Below are 25542 nucleotides of genomic sequence, written 5' to 3' on the forward strand. Positions count from 1 at the left end.
AGAACACGCAAACCTATCAATTTTCACAATTTCCTTATGAGAAAATATTGCTATTCCAACTTCTTCCTTTATTTTTTTAGGAAAGTCAGGCAGAGGGGTTAAGTGACATGACCAAATCCATTCCATAAGTTCATGATGGAGAGAGGATTGGTGTTGTGTCTCTAACTCTGAGTCTGTGGCATTGTTACTAAGTACAAACTGCTGTACTGGCTCCCTACCAGATGCTACCAAAAGTAAAAAAAGACTGCCTTGCAAAGCATTATTCCACTTGGACTGTCAAGGTGTTATATTTTGATTAGAGAAACAAAAGTAAAAACCTTTGTTTGAGAGAACAAATGGCAAGAGTGTGTTCTGATTAAAATCAGAAACACTGACCCCTGAAGATGATTCATTTTTAGAATTATAGCAAAATGAATTTCCAATAATTCAGTGTTCCTTATGACTTCAAGGCGGCCCAAGGTATTTAGAGGTCAATGAATTCAGCCACATATTGCTAAGCAAGACCCAAATACACTTCAATGCAACAAGAATGGACCTTTCCCTTCTTAAAATTGCCAGCCCCAAATTTCTCTTAGCTCTGTTCACAACATAGATAATAAAGCATCTGATCTTTTATCCAGAAAACACTTTCTCATCCATCTTTTCCACTTTTCTTATTCTGAAAATGGAGGAATAGAAGTTCAGAGTCCTTGTCCACTGCTCTTGTCCAGTGCCAACTTTGTCACTTCACCACACCTCCTGACTGTGCTATGGACAACATCTGACACTTCCTACATCTGCAATTTAGGCAACTTAAATTAATAACAGAACTTTAGGATTTATATTATCAATATGAAATATCAATTTCAAAAATAGCTGAGAGTTTCATAAGGACAAGGACCATCTTTTCTTTTCTTTTTTTTTTTTGGGCGGTATGCAGGCCTCTCACCGTTGTGGCCTCTCCTGTCGCACAGGCTCTGGACGCGCAGGCTCAGCGCCCATGGCTCACGGGCCCAGCCGCTCTGCGGCATGTGGGATCTTCCCGGACCGGGGCACAAACCCAGGTCCCCTGCATCGGCAGGCGGACCCTCAACCACTGCGCCACCAGGGAAGCCCCATCTTTTCATTTTTAATTCCCAGTTTTCCTCATATTGTTTGAGAGATAGAAGGCTTTCAAAATATACATGGTAAATGAAAGAATGGAGGGATATATGAATTAATTACCTCAATCTTACTACTATTCAGATAGGCAGATAGTACTATCTGTACCTCTCTAATTTTTGCATATTAAGTCATCACCTGAGGAACTGACTAGAATCTCAGACAGAATAAAGAAACCTTTTGGCAAAATAGGTCGTCACTAAGAAATTTCTCCTTTTATTCCAGCATTGTTTTTTCTGGAGCATGTCAACCTAGTGGTCTCTTCCATAACTCAGCTACCTTTTACTACATGTACAATGTGTGTCAAGGACTATGCAAAATCCCTTATATATTACTTAATTTAATCTTTACAACAACCTCATTGAATAGACTTTCAGAATAAGGCTTTCAGAAATGAGTCTTACTGACTTGTCTAACATGACATGAAAGGTAATGATGGGATTAGCTAGCGATTCTACATTTTCTGGCTCCAAAGCCCATGTCTTTATACATGATACTCTTCTGTCTTAAAGTAGTATTGAAAGATGCTTTTCCCTGTTTCTGAACTGGATCTGTATCTACTTTCTTACCAAGTCTTCTTAAGGGAGACAGTATTGCCAAACTGGTTGATCTAAACCAGAGACATCTGTGGGAACATATTAAATAAGTGGGCTGAGTTCCTGTGTCTTAAAGGTAGTAGAGCAGTGAGATTTCCTCCACTCTTCACCTTTGTGGTCATAGATCAGTGAGAGGCCTAGATTCATTTCTGTAAGAAAGGAAGAACCACATCTTCTCTCTGCTTCTCCTGAGGCATGCTCAGGCCTTAGTGGTCTGTCAAGGGTAATGCTTCACTTGGGTTTGCTCCACCTTACTCCTTTCCCTCTGGTACTGGTGAGTATGTTCTTATCGCATTACCATAGGAAGATTGTACCCTGAGGTCAGAGAGAAGAGAGAAAACAAGAAAGAAAGATCTTCCCTTTTGTCTTCTAATTTAAACCAGTGAGAAAGTGGAAAACAACCCTGTTAACAATCAGAGTGCAGTATTCCCAATAGAATATAAATAATGCTCAAACAAGGACAACACTTAGGCCACTCTGCCCATGTTTGGATAGATGTAAACAAGACTCCTCATGACCAAAGAAGTGACTAACCATCCTCATCTCCTGATATACACCGCCTTTCTTTGAGTGATTGCTGTGTCTTTACTATGGCAATTCTAACACTATTCTACTTGCCTCCAAATTTAAATTTATTATAATATCTAGTTGCCCTCACATTTTTTTTTTTTGGTTTGTTTGTTTTTTTGCGGTACACGGGCTTCTCACTGTTGTGGCCTCTCCCATTACGGAGCACAGGCTCCGGACGTGCAGGCTCAGTGACCACGGCTCACGGCCGCGGCACGTGGGATCTTCCCGGACTGGGGCATGAACCCATGTCCCCTGCATCGGCAGGCGGACTCCCAACCACTGCGCCACCAGGGAAGCCCTGCCCTCACATTTTAAATTTTGTTTTTTAATTGCTATTTACTATATTTTATTTATTTATTTATTTATGTTTTAAATTTTTCGCCGCACTGCACAGCACGTGGGATCTTAGTTCCCTGACCAGGGACTGAACCCATGCCCCCTGCATTGGAAGGCGGACTCTTAACCACTGGGGAAGTCCCTGCCCTCACTTTTTGATAACATCGGAACCCAAACTGGTTCCTGCTTAGAATTCTCTAACACAAACACAAATCCTCTAGTAAGCTACTCCTGATTCACTCTTCCCACCTAGGTTCCCCTTGAGTAAACCATTTCTCTCTGCAGCAAGCTAAATAACCTAACCATTCTTTTGACTGGAGAGATGTTCCTGGTGGGCTTCCACTATGTGTTCCTCAAGCCACACCACGTTCTCCAAATGTTATAGCAGCTCTGTATTGGGGGATTCTGGGTCCTTGCCTAGCTATAAATCAAAGTTATAAATGGTTTTCTATGAGATTACTGTGCTCCATGGTAAAGCTCCCTCAGTGAAGAAGTTGATCAGGAAAAAAAAAAAGTGAGTAATTTTCAAGAACAGAACAGCATTCTGAATCATACGAGTTGGTAGTTTCTTTCCATCTGCCTTGCCCTTTTTTGTCTGTCTTTGGTGGACAGGACCAGATTAAGATCTTTAAAGCTGGAAAGCTTTTAAAAATATTACTGTTTCCTTTTGTTTATTTTTGCCACTACTCAGTTCTTCCCATAAGCATTTACTTAGTCTGAGTATTAGTTAATTAGCCCATTCTGCTTTATGCAGTTGTGGAGGACCTTTGCTAGGACTGTTGTCATAAAGTCACACCCTCCAAACTAAGGGGAAAATCAACAGAAAGGAGAAAAAAGGCTCCACTTACCTTAAGCCTAAACTAATGTTTCCTTTTAACTGAAAAACACTGTTTGGGGTGAGATGTGTGTGTGTGTGTGTGTGTGTGTGTGTTTGTGTGTATGGGCGTGTGCAGGGGGAAGACGGATTATTTGTTACTTGTTTAGCCACAAATAAAAAAAATAAATTGTAAATAGAAGGGAAAAGGAGTTTAATATAAAATTCTAGAAATAAAACCTATGGTCTTGCAGCTAGATGCTGGAAAACACTTCTCAGAGGACTTTTTGTATATCAGCAAGGGCAAACATTAACCAAGTTTTTATAGTAACATGTGATTAGTGCTTTGATGGGAAAATACCAGAGGCTTGGGAGCTTAGAGAAAGGGGACTTAATTTAGGGTCCCCAAGAGACATTGCGGCTGAGATCTGAAGAATGGGTAGAAGCTTGCTGGGGAAAGAAGCTCAGGACACACACAGTCTACATGAAAGTCAGGAAGCAAGGAAGAACTTTGAGTGGAGGAACAGAAAGAAGTTCCATTGCATAAGGAATGAGGGGAGTGCTATGGAATGAGGGTGAGCCATGAAAAAGGGTGTGGACTCAGTGGCTATCTTCGTTGTTCCAGCCTAAATATGACGACCTTCTGGGGAGAGGAGGAGATTTTTTGTTCATCCTCATTTGTACCCTATCTTAAAAAGGTGTTTTACCTGAGGTCTCGCTCTCTTTATGCTAGTCAGCTTTCATATATCTGCTTTTCTTACCTACAGTGTTATTCTCGCTCTTCATTCCTGAGCTGCCCTCTGGCTGCTCAACAGCCAGCCTGCTGTGTCCCTGAATAATAGGTTTGCATTCTCACCTGGTAAGTCTTTCTGGTCTCATCTTGCTGGGCCACAATCATGCTCAGATGCTCAGAATATGTGAGCAAGGCAGTATTCCATTTGTGACTTGGGAGAAAGTTACTTAACTGCTCTGTGCCCCATAAAACATAATAATAGTTCTTTCATATAAGGTTGTTCTAAAGATTGCTGAATTATTTTATGTAAAGCAGTTACAAATAGCTAGTACATAGTAAGCACTCAATAACTATTGTATCTAGTTATCTGTGGAGCATATGCATTGTTTTGTGCCTGTTCAACATCCATTGCCACTTCTTCTAATAAGAGTACTGAAGTGTACTTTGGAGAATTATTTCTCCCCACTTTAAGTCCATGGCTTGGCTTCACACCCTGGCTCCAGGTGTGAGCACATGTTCTAGACCCAGGCCAATCCCAATCAGTGATTCGTTCATGAATGGATTTTGACCTACTCCAAGTTAACGAACCTTGATCCTATGGCTTTTTGCCAGAACTGCAAGGAAAGAGAATCTCTTTTTATACTGGGATTGCTAGATAGAATGGAAAATAAACCAGGAGTGCTCACTAAGATGGAATTTCCTTCCTGAGAAAGAAGCCAACACAGAGAAAAGCAGTCCCAAAAGATGGAGACCAACAGATTCCTCACAATAGTTTTTGAGCACTGGATTCAGATACAACTTGAGCAAACATCTTATTTACATTTTTTGTTAAATTAGTAAAATAATTGTATCTGATTCTACTGTCAGTTTGAACAAGGTGACTTCTGTCCAGAAGAGCTCTAACCTTCTGACTTCACCCAAACATTTTCTGATTTGCAAGCTGCTCAAGGAGGGATGGAAGTGCTGAGTTCACAAGCTGACCCAGGGGAACACTGCTGAGCGTAGTTATTACTAATGCATGTATTTCATATTCCTTCACAAATTTTAAATCTCTTTCTCTCCTCAAGTCAACTTGGATCTATGGACCCAAAAACTTAAAACACTTGCAACTTACCAGAGGTTTCCGATCCTGTTTTCCTTCACATCCTGGGCTCTTTTGCTTTTCTCGGTTATTTTAGACTCTCAAGTTTTTTTTTTTTTTGACCCCTCCTCTTCAAGTAAACAAATTTATACCATGTGTCCATTTGTACCCTTACTAAATTATCTTTCTTTCTCATTCTTCCTTGCTGCCCTACCCCCATTACAATCTTTCTCAGATCAGGGAAATGTTTTATCCAAACTTCAACTAAGACATCAGGAAGATGAGTGTTGGCTAACATACAGGTTCAGAATAGAACCAAAGGGCAAAGGGGAGCTTAAAGAAATGCTAAAATAGCCACCTGAATCTGTGAGAAGAAACAACTGATATTAAATGAAATGGGGATTGGGAAGGAGACGGAGGTCAGTGCCTCATTGAAAATTAAATGAGAAATCCACCCTATAGTTTTCTACTATAGCAGAAATAGAAGCGAATACAGCTAGCCTTTGTATCAAAGGGCAGGAGTACTTGAACATGAGCAGATGAGTCCAGAAGCTATGAGCACTGAAATCAGAATCAGTCAAATTAGTTATTATATTTTGGTCAGCTCTGTTAACAGACTAGTGGGGAGAAAGGACATGCTTTGTTTATATAATTTATAAAAATATGTACGCAAGTTATCTGTTTTTTCCTTCCTTAAGAGCTCCAGGTTTGATTCTCAGCTCTTCTACCTACGATTGCTTCACCTTGGAAAATGTTCTAAACCTCCCTGACCATCTATATCTATAACATAGAAATGATTATCATCATTTCCCCAACTCAGAGGACTATTGTCAGAACTAAACAAGACACTGAATATAAAGACATTTTACAAACAACAAAGTACTACAAAAATAATAATTATACCTATTAATAGTATTATAATCATTGCTATTATTTTGTGGATCAAAAGTTCAAGCAGAGACTCAAAAGAGTGCAATGGACCTCTAACATGCAGATTGTTTCATAACTCTCTGTATCAGTGGGCACATTCTTTTCAAAATGACAAAAGTGATACATCAGGAATTAGAATAATTCTTCTCCCAAGAGGAAGGTACTGAGTTTATGATGATTGATTGTGACATTGAAAATTAATTATTTCAATGATACTGAAAATGCAATTTATTCTTTTCTGTATTTAGATCAGGTGGAGGAATTTCACATTGACCTGTAGAAATGGTGGTAATGCTCTTGCAATTCAAAATACAAAAGGGAGCATTGTAGACTCATAGAACCAATCTTCAAATGATATTTTGCAAATGGGTTTGTTTATGCATTTTTAAAATCCCCATATTTTTAAACATATAGTTTATTTATTATTAAATATTGGCAATAAATAAAGTAAGAGGAAAAATCAAATCATAGGTATCAGCTATGCCTAAGTATTTCCAGCTAGGCTTGACGTGTTCTACAATAGATCTAGATTTCAGGCTCCAAGAGATTGAGAAAACATATGGAAATTCGCATTATTTACCCTGACTCTATAATATAAATACATGGTTTCAGACACTTTGGGATAGAAAGCTTAGATTCAATATTTACTACCTTTGTTTCCTCAAACTTAACAATTGCTTTGGGTCTCAGTTTTCTTAACTGTAACTTGGGGACTCTAATAGTCTTCTTTGAAGACTAATGTCTATACTGGATTCTATACAGAATAGATATTCAATACAGCAGCATGGTCTATCCTATCCTGACTAAATCATAGGAAGAGGGTAGAAACCAGCATTTCACTTCCTTCCTGAAGACACAATTGGAGGTTGAAACATGATAGGATCAGTTTTTTTAGAAAAACATATGCTATTATTAGAGTTATTATTACTAGCCCTCCCAAATTTGAAAAACGAAAGAGCAAATTATCTTATATTTTATACCTCTTGCCTTTCCCTATAGTAGAATAAGGTTCTCTTTCGTAATCTTGTGATGTGGAATGGTGATTTTCTGATTTTCTTAAAACCTTACATAATCTTCCTCTACTCAATTAAATACAACTTCGAAAGTCTTTGTGTATTACTTTTATTCAGATCTCTAAACTCTCATCCGTTCCATGCTCTGCATATTACTGACTCAATGACCTTTTCCTTGCAACTTCTCTAATGTCTTCCCATTTTAGTAATCTTCTCCATTCTTTCTACCCATCAATATTTTACACATCCTTTGACACTCTGATTCATTTTTTTACTGTAGCAAAGCCTTATTTCTCCTTTAGAGAAAGAAGGTAGTAGAATGAAAAGAATAGATTATTTAGGATATAGAGTAGGGATTAGTATTATAGGCAGAATAATAACATTCTGAAAATGTTCATATTCTAACCCATGGAAACTGTGACTATTTTACAATAGATTAAATGGCAAAGGGAAATTAAGGTTTCAGGAGAAAATAAGGTGATTAATCAGCTGACTTTAGGAGAGGGAGATTATACCGGTTTATCTAGGTGGGTCCAATATAATCACAAGAACCCTTAAGTGTAGAAGAAGGCAGAAGAGTCAGTGTCAGAATGATACATCATGAGAAAGGCTCCACCAACCACTGCTGCTTTTGTAGACTGAAGGGAACCACAAATCAAGGAGTGCAGGAGACTTCTAGAAGCTAAAAAATTCTAGGAAACTGATTCTGTCCTAGAGTTTCCACTAAGGGATGTAGTCCTGCTAACACCTTGACTTTAGCCCAGTAAGAGCCATTTGTGACATCTGACATTCAGCTATAAAAGTTCTATAATATAATGCTTTTGTGTTATTTTAAGCCACCAAGTTTGTGGCAATTTTTTAGAAAATAGAAAACCAATATAGCCAGTGGATGTTTTCTGTAAAGGGCCAGATAGAACATATTTGAGATTTTGCAGGCCATCCAAATTTTTTTTTATCACAACTACTCAAATCTGTCATTGTAGTATGAAAGCAATCACAGATAATACATAAGTAAAGGGCCATGCCTGTGTTCCAATAAAACTTTATCAGTAAAAACATGTGACAGGCCAGATTTGACTTTTGCTGAATGCTAGTGAAGTTTCTTCCAGAACCTTGAATCTTGGGCAAGTTATTCAATGTATTTATGCCTTGGTTTTCTTATATGACCAGTGGAGTCACTTATACTCACTTGTGTCAGAAATGAAGAGCTGTCCTCAAAAATTCATGTTTCCCTTTCCATAATGGAAGTTGTACCTGGGAAATAGTTACCCTGTCAAAACTACCCTTCCTGCATTCTTTATAGCTGGTATAGCTATGACTCGCTATTGGGATGTGAGCTATGATCAGCAGCATGTCCATGCTTGTCCTTATCAACCTGCCCCATGGCTCTCCTCCAGGGATTTTTTTCTTCTGGCTGGATGTAATGGAGATGACCTAAACAGTATTCTTGAATGACACATAGTGAAGATAGAAACCCTTGGTTTTGGGGTTCCTGAATGACTGCATGGAAGACAGCTGATCTGTATAACTATTAACTGACTTCAAAATATTGTGTGAGCAAGAAGTAAACTTCCAATCCTTTTGTGCCATGTAACTTCTGGAGTCTATTTGTATAATGGTTATTATACTCTAAATAATATCTTCATGTTTAAAGTTATAATAAAGATTAAATAAAATATTATGTAAAAAATTATACATAGCACATGGGATTTAGTAGTTACTTAACAATTAATAGTTAACCAGTGCCCTATTTCTTAATTCCTCCAACACTCTATTTTGCACTGCACAATGTAAGTTTAAACTAGGATACTAGTTTTGTCTCCCTAATTTGACAGGGAACATTGTTTTCTATTTTTGAGGTAACTTGACATAGTATTTAAAATATGAGCTTTGAAGTTTATTATACCAGGATCTACTCCCTCACATCCCTCCACTCCCACAACTGTTTATTCTTTGGCTTTAACGTCTCTTAACCTCTGTTTCATGTGTAAAAAATGACACATAGCTATTATGTTTAGCTCTTCTATACCATTCATATATGTCAGGATTTTAGTACATGACAATGCATACTCATTGAGTCATTCACTCATTTATCAATTATTCAATATTATGAAAGTTTATTTTGGAGAAGGTTGCTTAATTTCCTTAATTTATTTCTGATATACTATGGCATTGCCACAAGAAATGTGAGCTTTAAAGACAGATAAACACAAGATCAGTTTATATTCTTTACTGATACCTCTTTTGTTTCAGAGAGTGGAGACAAATAATAACTTTGGAGGGGTAAATCTTGTGTTGGAGTTTTACGCCCCTATCATTGCAGCCCAATGATCACATTTTCATATAGTTACTCTCATATAGTCTCCTAACTTCAATTTTCATACTATAATTAGAGAAACTTGAATAAGGTTTAAAAAGAATTAAAGCAAATGTATAAAAATGTCTAACATAGAACCTGGTGCATAGTAGGTACTCAATAAATTATTTTTATTATCATTATTATCACTATTATTTTTGGAGTAAATTACAAAATCTTAAGAATAATCACTTTTTTAAGATTGGTTCTTCATTTTCATTATAAACAAAATTATATTGAGTTTCTGATATTTTCTAAATACTGAGTTCAAAACCCAAAGTCCTTGTTCCAGGAGTTGATGTAATCTGACTGCAATATACTGAACTTTGCAAGGGAGTAACAGGCATGCACATGTATTGTCTAAGTCATGAAGATGATAAACGATTTTCATTAAAATTCACCCTACTCTATGTAAACCCAAATACTGTACACAGTTAAATCTTCTGATAAATCAAAAAAGTCTATGTGAAAGCTTATTACAAAAGAGAAGTCATTTGAAAAGTGAGAATGGTTAATCAATTCATTTGCATATATATTTAGACTTTCTATTTAGTTATCCATCAAGCAATCACAGAAATATAAATCACCATTTCAGGTTAGTGTCATATTATCAGACACTACACAACCCTGGGACTAGGAAAGCAATAGATCATCACCAACAATATTTACTGAACTGTCACAATCTGAATAGGAAAATAAAGAACCCACCATGCCAATAATGTCAAGAACCTCAAGAAAGTTCTGTCCTCTTTTTTCAATTGATCAAGGACATTGTTTTAACCTCTATTCCAATAGGGAGAGACAGTTGACAACTCCTTAGCCCCAGTTTTTTTTTGTTTCTACACAGCAGGTCTGAGTGTGCATTTGCTTTTTTCGTTCTGCACCTGGAGGTTCTAAGAAGTTAAATCATCTTCCTGATCTTCTGCTTTCAGTTTCCAGGGTTGTTATTCCTCTAGTCTCCAAACTCTAGTTTCATATATATATATATGTGTGTGTGTGTGTGTGTGTGTGTGTGTGTGTGTGTGTGTGTGTGTGGTGTGCAGGCCTCTCACTGTTGTGGTTTCTCCCGTTGCGGAGCACAGGCTCAGTGGCCATGGCTCATGGGCCCAGCCGCTCCGTGGCATGTGGGATCTTCCCGGATCGGAGCACAAACCCGTGTCCCCTGCATCGGCAGGTGGACTATCAACCACTGCACCACCAGGGAAGCCCTCATATATATATTTGACTTTGATTTTCTTCTTCTCCTTCATAACAATTAGCCATCATCCTTGGTAATTCCTTCTTCTAAACATTGATCATACTACTTCTTTATTGCCTCCATTAAGTTCCTCAGTAAGTTCTTTAACACTGTAACACAATTATTTTGAGATAGTCATATAATCTGTAGCTATGACACCTTATTTTCAGAAAATATGTATATGTGTAGCAAACTCAAATGCCTCTAGGGCCAGGCAAATAGCGAAACATGTGACATCAGTGATGGATACAAGCACATTTTGCATATTGTGCAAAAGGATATTATTCACTTGCACAAATACATAGTCTCCTATTTTTCTTGAGAATCTATGCTTTTGCAAATTTTTATTTATTACTTGCTGATTATGTTTTGTTTTTATTAAATTACATAGTCTAAAAAGTCAAATGCCACTAAAAGTGTCATAAAGAAAAACAATATGGGCAGGATCAAGATAACAGAGTATGAAGACTCTGATCTCACAACCTCACACAAACACACCATAATTACAATTATATGTAAAACAACTTTCTCTGAGAACAACCTGAGGATTCTCAGAAAGGATCTTCTACCTCCAAGGATATAGAGAAAAGATCACACTGAGGTGTGTAGGAGGGGAAAAGAGGACCTTTAGTTTGGACCCACATTCCTGGTGGGTGATTCAGAAAAGGAAATGCATATCACAAACTGGAGGATCATTCCTGGGGAGTGAGGAGTTTGAACCCCGCATTGGCCACACCAGCCCTAGGATCTGGCACCAGAAAAATGGTCAAGTGGAATTTACTGCAGGGATACAAGGATGGTTCAATATCTGCAATTAAATAAATGTGATAAACCATGTTAACAAATCAGATTATAAAATCATATGATCATCTCAATAGATGCAGAAAAAGCATTTGATAAAATTCAACATCCATTCATAACAAAAAATAAACAAGATGGGAGTAGAGGAAATATAACTCAACACTGTAAAGGTCATTTGTCACAAACCCACAGCTAACATCATACTCAATGGTGAAAAGCTTTCTGCTTTTCCTCTAAAAGCAGAAACAAGATGAGGATGTCCATTCTTGTCACTATTTAACACAGTATTGGAAGACCTAACCACAGCAGTCAGATAAGGCAGAGAAATAAAATTCATCAAAATTGGAAGGGAAGAAGTAAAACTACCAGTATTTGCAAATGACATGATATGGTATTTAGAAAACCTTAGAGGCACCACCAAAAATTATTAGAACTAATAGATAAATTCATTAAAGTTGCAGGATACAAAATTAACATAAAGAAATCTGTTGTGAGACTTCTCTGGTGGTGCAGTGGTTAAGAACATTCCTGCCAATGCAGGGGACACAGGTTTGAGCCTTGGTGCAGGAAGATCCCACATGCCATGGAACAACTAAGCCCGTGCACCAAAACTACTGAGCCTGCACTCTAGACACCACGAGCCACAACTACTGAGCCTGCATGCCACAACTACTGAAACACATGCACCTAGAACCCATGCTTCACAACAAGAGAAGTGACTGCAATGAGAAACCTGTGCATCACAATGAAGAGTAGCCCCTGCTCACCGCAACTACAGAAAGCCTGTGCAGCAACAAAGACCCAATGCAGCCATAAATAAATAAATAAATAAAATTAAAAAAAATGAATCTGTTGTATTTCTACATAGTCATAATGAACTTTCAGAAAGAGAAATCAAGAAAAAAATCTCATTTATAATTTCATCAAGAAGAATATAATACCTTGGAATAAATTTAACTCAAAAAACAATAAGACATTGGTGAAAGAAATTGAAGATGATAGAAATCAACAGAAAGTTATTCCGTGTTCATGGATAGGAATATTTAATATTGTTAAAATATTCATACTACAACAAACAATCTACAGATTTTATGAAATCCCTATCAAAATACCCATGCATTTTTCACAGAACTAGAAAAAAATTATTTAAAAATTTGTATGGAAACGTAAAAGACCCCAAATTGCCAAATCAACCTAGAGAAAGAAGAACAATGCTGGAAGTATTATGCTCCCTGATTTCAAACTATATTTCAAAAGTATAATAATTAAAATAGTATGCTACTGGCACAAAAGAGACACATATATCAATGGAGGAGTGTAGAGAGCCCTCAAATAAACCCACACACATAAGGTTAATTAGTCTTCAAGAAATGAAGAAAGAATATAACATGGGGTAAATATAGTCTCTTCAATAAGTGGTGTTGGAAAAACTGAATGATTACATGTAATAGAATGAAAGTAGAAAAATTTCTCACACCATATACAAAAATAAACTCATAATGGATTAAAGACTTAAATGTAATACCTGGAACTATAAAATTTGTAGAAGAAAACATAGGCAGCATATTCTTCAACATTGGTCTTATCAATATTTTTTAGATCTGTCTCCTCAGGCAAGGTCAACAAAAGCAAAAATAAACAGGACCAAATCAAACTAAAACTATTTTGCAAAGGGAAGGAAACCATAAACAAAATGAAAAGGCAACCTACTGAATTGGAGAAGATATTTGCAAATGATATGTCCAATATGGGGTTAATATCCAAAATATATAAAAAGCTCAAACATCTTAATGTTAAAAAAAACAAACAATTCAATTAAAAATGGGTAGAAGACCTGAATAGGCATTCTTCCTGAAAAGACATACAGATGGACAATAGGCACATGAAAAGATGCTCAACATCACTAACCATTACAGAAGTGCAAATCAAAACCATAATGAGATATCACCTCACACTTGTCAGGAGGACTACCATCAAAAAGATAAGAAATATGAAATACTGGTGAGGATGTAAAGAAAAGGGAACTCTAGCACACAGTTGGTAAGAATGTAAATCGGTACAGCCATTTTGTGCGGTTCCTAAAATAATTAAAAATAGAACTATGGTATGATCCAGCAATTCCACTCATGTATACTTACTGGAAGAAAACAGAACCACTATTTTTGGAAATATATACACACTCCAATATTTATACCAGCATTATTTACAATATCCAAGATATGGAAGCAACATAAGTGCCCATTGGCAGATGAATGGATAAACAAGAATTGATAAATATATACAATGGAATATTACTTAGCCATAAATAAGAATGAAATCTTTCCATTTGCAACAACATGGATGGTCCTGTCAGGGATTATGCTTAGTGAAGTAAGTAGGACAGAGAAAAACAAATATTGTATATCATTTATATGTGGAATCTAAAAAACAAAACAAGTGAGCAAATGTAAAAAAACAGGAACAGACTCACAGATACAGAGAAGAAAGTAGTGGTTACCAAAGGGTAGGTGGGTGGGGGAAGGAAAGAAATAGTTGAAGGTGATTAAGAGTTAGAAACTACCCGTTATAAAATAAGTAAATCTTGAGGATGCAAGGTACAGCACAGCCAATATGTTATGATAACTTTGTAGGGTGTGGAATCTACAAACTATTGAATAACTATGTTGTATACCTGAAAGTAACATGGTACTGTAAATGAAATATACTTCATAAATTTAAAGAAAAGAAAAAAATTCCTTGTCCTAAGCTTTCCACTCCTAATTTTTGGTTGCCCAAGGAAAATGCTTTTAGTAAATTTACCTGTTCCATGTGGTACTTATATTCATATTTCATAAGAATATTCTTATGTTATTGTTCTGATTATTTGGTTTTCCACTGATATTCTACTCTGGAAGATGAGTATTTAGCTTACATAATCTCTTCCTCAAAATCCTACACTTCTAATATAATTAGAGTAGTAGTTTTCAAATGTTAGCATGCATCAGAATTAGCTGAAAGGCTTGATGAAACAGATTGCTGGGCCTCATTGTCAGAGTTTTTGACTCAGTACTTCTGATATGGCACCCCATAATTTGCATTTCTAACAATTTCTCAGGTGATCCTGAAACTCATGGTCTAGGAAATATTTTGCAAACCACTGAATTTTATAGCATTATTATTTGTAAAATTAAAATTTGCTTTTTCATTTTCATGACCTAAATATTAGATCTGTGCCACTTAGTGTACTATAATTATATTTCTATTATTGTGCAACATTTTCTTATCCTAGAGTTATCAATAACACTTTTTCATACTCTTTTTTCCAAAGTTTCCAATAGAACAAATATTTTTTTCCTGGTCAGAGACATTCAGTAACATATCAATTTATTTAATTTTAGAAACATTTTTTTCTGCCATCCTCTGTTTTGAAAAAATCTGCCTCATTCCAACCGCTTGTACTTTACAGACCTCTATCATGGCTCTTTGCTCACAACATTCAGAATTTTTCCTCGCATCTCTCCTGGATTGGATTTTCTGTTTCCCAGACCCTGTTTCTTGCTCTTTCATATCTTTCACATTCATTTTGCAGAAGTACATCCTCTAGTAGCTTCTCTAAAATGAATTCTTGTATGAATGTATCATTATTTTATATACATGTTTGATTGTTAGTTTGGCTAGTTATAGATTTATAGGTTAGAAATTATTTTCTGTCAGAATTTTAAAAACTTTGCTTAATTTTTCTTTTTCAGTGCTGCTGTTGAGAAATCTGACATCATTTTTATTCTGGAAACTTTTTACATGGCGTGTGTGTGTGTGCAGGTAAATTGAAGGTGTAATATCACTGAAAAACTGTGACATTGTAAATCCAAGTAGACTAAGGCAGAAACTTATAGAGCTGTTAGATGTAAATAACACAAGCTAGCAAAGCTTCTAAGTGTCGTGAAAAGAAAATATATTTCCTTCAAGTTACCTCTTTTCTCCAGTAGCAGAATATAATTGGTATTTTGTGTGTGTGTGCTCTGCAGGGAGTCCTGTCTCCCATGTTTATGTTTCTTCAAGAAATTTGAAGACATTTTTCCTGACTCTATGTGGTCCCAAGTGGGCTATTGATGACAAAATTCTGTCATGACCTTTGGGATAGGACAGGGGAATGATTCTGGCTGGCTGATAAAGCAGTGTTCCTATACATCAGGTTTAGGAATGGGTACATAACCCAACAAGACCAATCTTGCTGGTGTGCTAAAATTAGGAGAAAGGTCCCCTTCTAACAGGCTTTCAGAAATGTGAGAATAAAAAGCTCTTGGTAGTCAATATGCTTACCAATTGGCAAGAACCTTTCAGAGAAGAAAGCCATATAAAGAAACTCAGTTTGATAATACAGTTGAGCCCAGAATCCACTTCTGCTCTTCCCTGACATAAGAAGCAATGTTTCCTTTTTACTTAAATATACAGTTCATTTTCTGACATTTAGAATGGATAAAGCCAGAAGAATACACTTTCTATCCATCCCCATGGATAAGCCATTTATGCCATTAAACAGAATATTTAACATGATACTTAGATTCCATACTTGCAAATGGAAAAATTTTAAAGGGATCAAATTGGCTCTCAGTAGTATGTTCTCAAATGTTAGTTTATAATTCTAAAAACTTTTTAAACACAAATATAAATCAAAGCCAAGGTGATAAAGTGATGTAGTATAAGCATTTGGTAAGCTATAAAGAATAATTATTATTATTATTACTCATTGTAGTTATTATAATTTTTATTAATATCACTTCTATTGTAATGCCACAAGTTTATTATTCTTCATGCATCTTCCGATTAGAGCTTATGACGTATTGTTCGGTGTGTCTGATGTCACAATATTTTTATTGTAACATCATTTATTAATGTGAATATTATCATCATATAGGACAAATTTTTTGAGAAACCATTGTATTTCTGGAAAGTTTTATCATAACCAATCACGATGCCACAGGCCTCTCTTGCTGCTATTATTTCATTGAACATTTTAGTGCCTCTGCTTTGTATGCTTTGCCTCTTATCCCCTTCAATCATAATCTCACTTTAATTGCCTCTTCTCAGGCAAATACAAACATTATCTTCCTTACTCCTAGAATTAATAACTTCTGTGATGACTTATCATCTTTTTTGTTCTTCAGTTCACCTTTCCAATTAAAATGGAAATTAAATGGGACTGAATACGACAACCAAAATCATGTATGTAGATTTGGTGGATCTGGATGCCATTGAGTGCAATAGGACTCTTTATATTTGAGTCTTTTTCCTATTTTTTGTTTCCCACAAGCCACTAGGAAAAAAGTAAATATATGTTGATTGTCTGCGTTGATTCTTTGTACTGTATATGTATACAAACACATACACACCACAGGATAGATAGATAGATAGACAGATGATAGATAGATAGAGAGATGATAGATAGATAGAAGAGAGAGATTGATCCTGGAAGGCTTATTATTCGTTGGCATTTTCATTTCTCAACCCTGAATTTCCTAATCAATTTTAACTGACAATTTCATTTTTTTCTTTTGTTTACTCACATTTGTTTTCACTTTTTTCAATCCTTTTCTTGTTCAGGTATGATTCTTACATTTATCATTTTTATGTTTATTTTGCTTCGGTCATGTGAACTCAAAGACTGCCTGGCAAGGCATGCTTCATTGGCTCTTACAATGTCCCTCAGTGCTCCAACCATTTCCCTCCTATGCAGAAGGGTCTCATGACCTGACCCTCTGATATTCCCATCTGCATGCTGAGTGGGGCTTTGATTCCTGAGCCAATCTTGACCAAGGCAAGAATGACAGAAACTGCTTCACTATGGGCTTGACCTTCTCCAGATTCAAGAGGATCCTAACAGGGGATCATCCTACTATACCTAGGAGATAATGATGTCCCCTAAATTTCCTCCTCATTTCCTTTATTTTCACTTCTGTTGAAGGTATATGACCCCACAATTGACTTCAGGATATGTATTGCTTCCACCCCAGTGCCCCATCTTACAGGACTAGAACTTTGATATTTCCTTGTTTACATTTCAAAATAGCTTCTGCCCATTCATCTCCAACTCTCTATTATTATTTTAAAGTTATTTTTAATAAATAAAAAGTAATTTGTGGTCATGGTTAATAAAAATAAACTATGAAGGAAGGAAAAATAAAATAATTAAAATCACTAATAATTGCAACATAGGAGAGAAGCACTGCTTAACATTTTGAATATATTATCTCTTTTAAAAAATTTTATGCTACGGAAGAATAACTATTTTTTAAATTAAGTTTATATTGCACCTATTTTTTTTTAGTTAACTGCTTTTGTGCTTTTAACAATATATCATGAATGTCTTCTTGAATTAATGAATGACCTCTCTATTATCTTGTACTACCATAACAAAATACCACAGATCGATTCATTTAAAAACAATAGAAATTTATTTTTTTCACAATTCTGGAGACTAGAAGTCCAAAATGAAGGTGACATCAGGGTTGGTTTCTAGTGAGTCTTCTCTTCTTGGCATGTGCATGGTCACTGTCTAGCTATGTTCTCATATGGCCTTTCTTCTGTGCAGAGAGAGAGAGAGAGAGAGATCTCGTGTTTCTTTTGCTTCCTGTAGGAGCACTACAAATCTATCAGATTTGGACCCCACCATAGGGTCTTCTCTAAAGGTCTTACCTTCAATTTAGTCACACTGGGGGTTAGGGTTTCAGCATATGAATTTTGTGGGAGACATAATGCAGTCCATACAGATTCTTTAATGTAAGTTTTAATAGTTAATTATATGTATACCATAATTGGCCTGAGAAATCACATTTTATATACTTGGGCTATGTCCAATTCTCTTTCTCTTAAATTTTTAAAATGATAACTAATACTGCAATGAACCATCTTTTTCATATATAGCATTTTACATCGTTTCTTAATAATTTCCTTTGGATAGAATATTCCTAGAAATAAAATTACTTGGATAGACTACTTTTAAGTTTTAAAATTCACACTACCATACTAATTTATTCTCATAATAGTTGTGATAAGCATGCCATTTCCCTTCCATTTACCAGTACTGGTTATCAATATAATTATTTAAAATATATGTTGTTTTGTTACATCAATGTTTGTTGTATCAAATTATTATTTTCATTTACTTGATTAGTGATGGAGCTCATCATGCTTCAACACTCTTCCTTTGCAAGTGACTGAAGCTATTTTCCTAAATCCTATTCTTTTTTTCTTTTTATTGAGGGTAGTTGATTTATAATATTGTGTTAGTTTCATGTGTACAGCAAAATGATTCTGTTTTATATATATATATAATTTTCAGATTATCTTTCATTAAGGTTATTATAAGATATTGAATATAGTTCCCTGTGCTATACAGTAAATTCTTGTTTCTTGTCTAATTTATGTATAGTAGTTTGTATCTCAAATCCCATACTCCTAACTTATCCCTTCCTTTCTTCCTTCCCCCTTTGGTAACCATAAATTTGTTTTCTATGTCTGTGAGTCCATTTCTGTTTTGTATATTGATTAATCTGTATTATTTTTTAGATTCCACACATGAGTGATATCATATGACATTTGTCTTTCTCTGATTTACTTCACTAAGTATAATATTCTCTAGGTCCATTTATGTTGCTGCAAATGGCAATATTTCATTTTTTTATGGCTGAGTAATATCCCATCTTGTGTGTGTGTGTATATACCACATTTCTTAAGCCAATCATCTGTTGATGGGTATTTGAGTTGTTTCTATGTCTTAGCTATTGCAAATAGTGCTGTTATGAACATTGGGGTGCATGTATCTTTTCAAATTAGAGGTTTCATCTTTTCTGGGTATGTGTCCAGGGGTGAGATCTTATGGTAGCTCTATTTTTAATGTTTTAAGGAACCTTCTTACTGTTTTCCATAGTGTCTGCACCGATTTACATTCCCAACAAAAGTGTAGGAGGATTCCGTTTTCTCCGCATCCTCTCCAGCATTTGTTTTTGTCGACTTTTTAATGATAGACATTCTGACTGGCGTGAGGTGATACCTCATTGTGGTTTTGATTTGCTCTTCTCTAATAGCGATGTTGCACTGGCTGAGGCAGTGTTTGTAGAGTTTCTCCACTGTAAGTCACTTTTATCTACTTCCCATATTTTAATAATTGGAACAAAGTCATTAAATACAGCCCACACTAAAAGGGTTGGGAGTTTTAAGTCCACTTCCTTGAGGAAGAATAACTACTTAAACTATTTGGAATTCTTCTGTATGTAGGATTTGTCTGTTCTCCCTTATTTATTTTTTCAGTAATTTATTTACTTCAGTATGGACTTATGGATATTTATTTTATATTTTGAAGTATAATCTAAGAGTACATTATTTATTATTATTATTTTTTGCTCAAATTATTCCAGGTTTGGAATCTGAAGCCCTTTCAGGTTGGTTTCCATGTCCCACTGACATGGCCTCATCCTTCTGTTCCTTTGATTATTTTCTCACTTTCTGGCAATGGAAGATGCTCCAGATTAATACTGTGTAATTCCTGACCTAGCCCTTGGACCAGTCATTTCTCCAAAGAGCTCTGGCTCCTCTTCTGGAGAATTATATAAGAAACCAAGATCAAGGTACTCTGATTTTGTCTCATGTTTTGTTTCCTGAGTTGGATAGCCAGCCATATCGATACCACATCAAACTTCCTTCCACTTATTACATTTTTCACTCCTGCCTAGGACTGTATTTGTGCTTTGTTCTTTGTATGTGATTTAATGGCACTACTATAGCCAAAACCTGAACTGGATATAATGTCAGTGCCCTATTTCTTGCCCTACACCACTGCCCATGCTGAGCCTTACCAACAAAACTAGGCTGGCTTCCCCATTCTTGATTATATCTTCCTGAGTTTCATCCATTTTTTTCCTCAGTTCATTTGTCTTCTCTGTAAGTCCAAATTATGACTGAGTTCCAACAGCTTCAAGTTAGAGCCCTTCTGTACAGTAACAAGCAGTAATGTCATCATTATGGGGCCTGGCTACAGGTAGAGGATTTTGGAAAAGATACACAGATAAAGTTATTCTGCAAACACAACCATTAAGAAAGTCCTTACTGATAGCTTTGACCCAATTTATAGGAATTATGGATCTATGCACTAGTTGTTTCTCTAGGCATGGGAAGTTCTCTGAATAATAGTGTTTTCTAAAGGTTGAAACAAAATTTGAAGCAGCAAATCAAAATAATAGGTTAGTTGATAATGCTTTTAAAATTTTTGGTTTACTTTTCTTCTGTTATAACTTCATATGAATTATAGTCAATAGATTTAAAAAATTAAATACATCCAATAAGAGTGATGATGCCCAATGGAAACTTAAAATTCATTCAAGGATTAAATTATTACCAACATGCCCTTTGAGAAGTTTCATGAAGTATTAAAGGACACAGCTAATGTTTTTGTGGATGGCTATCAGAACAGGGCAGCTCTCAGTTGTCTTTTTGGTTCACATAATGAAAAAATTAATGCATCCTATCCTTTACCATAAGATTATTTACCTGGAATTCTCTACAGTTTAAGAAGCTGCAGTAACAAAATTTTTCAAAGTCACTTAAGACTTTCCCCTTGAATATATTTATTAGCCATCATTTTGTTCCAATTTTTTTTCTTTTCTTTTCTAAAAAGAGGTATATTGATTTTGCCTAAATCAGTCAACTTTAGTGAAAAGAAAGGTGACCATACACATATGACATGTACAGTGGTTGTCTCACAGAAGGGCATACTTCAGTTAAGTGCCATTGCTGAAATTAGGTCAAGATATTCAAAATTCAATGATATAATCTAGTTCCTTATTTAATAAATTAGACATTTCAAATAATAGTCATAACTCAATTTTAAAAGAGATAATTTACTTTTATTTGCTGGGTCTTTGGTATTTTCCTCCTCCTCTCGGGTAACCACAATGATGAACTCTGGTTACATTTCAATAGATATATTTTACATAGTGCCTGTAGTGGCCCATAGGAAGAATGTACAGAAGCAGAAAACATAAAGTGATGAAATGAAGATTTCATCTCTTCCAAAATTATAAAGAAGTTTCTCACTAAGTTGTTTGAATACAAACGGTGGTTAGTACCATGAGTTCAGATTCCAATTCAGATTCCCAATCCAGTCCCCTTCACTTACCAGCTTTGTGACTTTGGGCAAGTTACTTAACCTCTCATCTAGCAAATGGAACCAATGCAAATGCAAGTAGTTTCATAGGATTGTGTTATCCTTTATAGGAGCTTAAATGAAAAGCATTTACCACAGTGCCCAGTACATAGAAAATGTTCAGTTCAGATGAGGTATGATGATTAATTAATTTTTTTTTTTTTTTTTGCGGTACGCGGGCCTCTCACTGTTGTGCTCTCTCCCGTTGCGGAGCACAGGCTCCGGACGCGCAGGCTCAGCGGCCATGGCTCACGGGCCTAGTCGCTCCGCGGCATGTGGGATCTTCCCGGACCAGGGCACGAACCCGTGTCCCCTGCATCGGCAGACGGACTCTCAACCACTGCGCCACCAGGAAAGCCCGATGATTAATTTTATATGTCAATTTTACTGGGCTGCCAGGTGCTCAGATATTTAGTCAAATATTTTTCTAAGTATCTCTGATTTTGGATGAGGCTAACATTTAAATAGGTAGTAAAATAGGTTGCCCTCCCCAATGTGACTGGGCCTCATCCAGTCAGTTGAGAGCCTGAATAAGACAAAATGCTTGACCCTCCCCCCAAGTAAAATAAAATTCTTCCTACTTGGTACATCCTGCATTTGAACCCTAACTGAAACATCAGCCTTTCCTGGGTCTCTAGCCTGTCTGCTTTTGGACAAGAACTATACCATCCACTCTCCTGGTTGCAGCCCTTTGGACTCAGACTGAATCTGCACCATCAACTCTCCTGGATCTCCATCTTGCAGACTTACTCTGTCGATCTTGGTACTTTTCAGTCTCCATAATCATGTGAGCAAATTTCTCAGAATAAATCTCTTAAAGGGTAAAATAGAGGGGGAAAAAATGCTGAGGTTTTAAAAAAGTCCAAGTGTGCTAATTTCTATGATGTTCCCTTCAGTTGTCATTCTTCCCTCCTATGTTGACCTGTCAGTGTCACACAGTCATTAAAGTGCAGGCAGTGTTGGTGTAAATTTATAATTGGCATAATCCTTATTGCTGACATGTCAATATTTAACTTGCATTAACCTTTCCTTTGAGGCTGACAAATTGTGCATCTGTGGCTTGTTCAGTCTAATTTTTCATGTCATTGCCTTGCAAAGCATACAGATTTATAATGTCACTGTGTGATGGATGCAGGTCTCTCCTCTGCCTTGGAGAAGGGTTTCAACCCACTTAGATGATCCATTGGTTATTTATTTATTTTCACTTCCACCCACCACCTATTTTAACAGGCTGTCAGTGAATTTACCTCCCCAAGGCCCATAGTTTGAGGATGAACGGAGGGGTACCCCTGTCAGGAGTCATTAACATGCTGCTGCTAAGGCACCTACACATTGTTCTGGCCTGTCTCACGCAGAGCAGCCTTCATCTGTGTGTGCGTGTTGTCGCTAAGAATTTGCTGACAGAAAATGAAGACGGGTGAAAGAAAATTAGGTCAGAATAGTGTGTGGGAGACAAAGTGATGTTCTTGTCAGTTTTACCTAATCTCCTAGAACAGAGCGACCAGAGTTATAATTTCTCTAGGATGTGGGCAGCTGAGACTTAAACTCAATCATTTCTGTCTTTTTTAAAAAAAATTTAATGTTATTCCCTTTCCCCACTCCCCACAGGCTTTGACTGAAAAAAGTGGACAAGTATCCAAGAATTCTTATTTGAAACTCTTGGACCTGAATGCTAAGGATTTGGGACTAAAGGGGATTTGGAGGGCTGAGTCATCCCATAGGTGTTCAAAGACAGGTTTATGTAAAGATCAAAAAGGATGGCTTGCGAGCAAACATTTCCTCCAAGTTTCACAATACTATATAATGCTAAGCCACTCTCTCCACTTCACTGGACTATTTTAGAACAGTGGAGTTATCCAATCTTCCTCCAGCAAGTCTAGTACCTTTATTTAAAGCTATCTAGGATAAAGATGGGATATACCCAGACCGTATATTTAGGAATGGATAGTTATTTTAATTTACATTTTATAGAATGTTTGAAGAAAACCCAAAGGAACTGACACTGAAATTTCATCTCAGTTCAGCAAAGTATTATTTACACAAGCGCTATTAAAATGGAGCAATCATTGGTCTATTTCTTGGATCCTCAATTAAATTCTCACATATTTAGAATATCTTGAATGATTTATGGAAATTAAAATGGTTAATACCTGTGCTTGAAATAACGCTCCTTCTATCCTTCTAATTGATCACTTGCATGTGGGTCCCTCTTGGTCTTAAGAACCCCAAAGCAAAACTGATATCATGTCTTTAATTATTGCATAAAATGTTAGTTTTGTACCTCAATTTCCAAGCAACCACACATCACATAAACAAAGCTAATAAATTCAAAGGCACAAAGAGTGGCCCCAGATTAATCCTTGTCAATGCTAAGACTATGTCAACAATCATATTTACAGTTAGGTTTTATTTTATCATAATGAATCATGATACATTTATTTACCAAACAGAGACAGCCATTCCAAGCAAGGAAGAAAACACATAAACAAATTAGAACTATATTATGTTTTTATTCTTTTTCCCTTAGTCATGAAATCTGCTCTTCAAGCATTAACACTGGTGTCTATGGAAGCCCAATACATAAAATAGGTAAAAACAGAAAAACTTTAGCTGTAGTAAGGACTATGTTCTAAGCCCAACTCACAAACATGCCCTGTGTCCAACCAAGTTCTTCTATATCATGCAGAATTTTAAAACTCCGAATTCCATAAGTGAGGAATTTGCAACTAGAGAATGTTGAGTTGCCTGATATGTACTTTAACTAGCAGAACTAGAACTAGAAATCAGATCTCCTAACTTCTAATCTATTAGTATTTTCAGTAGAACAGGTCAGGAAACTTTCATGCTGTCACAAGTTCTTTTATTTATTCAACCCAAAATTTAATATGCATCTTTTATGTATTAGACACTATTCTAGGGGCCAAGGATATGAAAAGTTTCAATAGAAAATTCTTACCTTCATACAGTTTACATTTTAGTAAAAGAAACAAGCAATAAATACATCATTATGCAATATAATGTTGATGCTTTATAACACAGTAAGAAAAATGGAAAAGGTAACAAGGCATGTAACTTTTTGATAAGGTTGCAAGGGAAGGCGTTTCAGAAGCAGAAGTATTTGAGGAGAAACTTGAATGGGATAAGAGAATGAGTTGTGGGGAGAATATTTAAGGCATAATGAATAACTGATGCAAATGTCCTCAGTTAGGTGTGTTTTGGGCACACTTAAGAGCAGCCAAAAGGGTAGAGGGTCTAGAATGCAATGAGTCAGGGGTGAGGAGTAGGGAGGAGACTAGATTGGAGAGGGAGCTCTGGAGGTCATGGAGATAATTTCAGATTTATTTGAATCTGTTGGAAAACCATTTGATAGTTTGAATTCAGTCTGTGGCACGTTGTGGCTTTCGTTCTTGAAAATAATTATTCTCTACTTTCATTCTTCTGCCATGTAGCTGTTCAGTTTTCCCAGCAGCACTAACTGAAGAGACTGTCTTTTCTCCATTGTGTATCTCTCTACTGGATAAAGGATGAAACATAGGGAAGTAAAATCAGAAACACTTATATGTACTAACAAAGAATAATGCCACATTTTTAGTGTTTATATAATATCTTCTCCCTAAAGTCATTCTACACTGTTAATTGAATTCCTACAATTATTCTGAGATATAAGAAAACACACAGTATTAGTTCCATTTAACAGATTGGAAGCTGAGCTTGTAAAGTAAGACATCAAGTAGTCATATTTCAAGAACAGAGCTTTA

Source organism: Leucopleurus acutus (genome assembly GCF_964270905.1).
Source record: "Leucopleurus acutus genome assembly, chromosome: 4".
Classification (NCBI taxonomy): domain Eukaryota; kingdom Metazoa; phylum Chordata; class Mammalia; order Artiodactyla; family Delphinidae; genus Leucopleurus; species Leucopleurus acutus.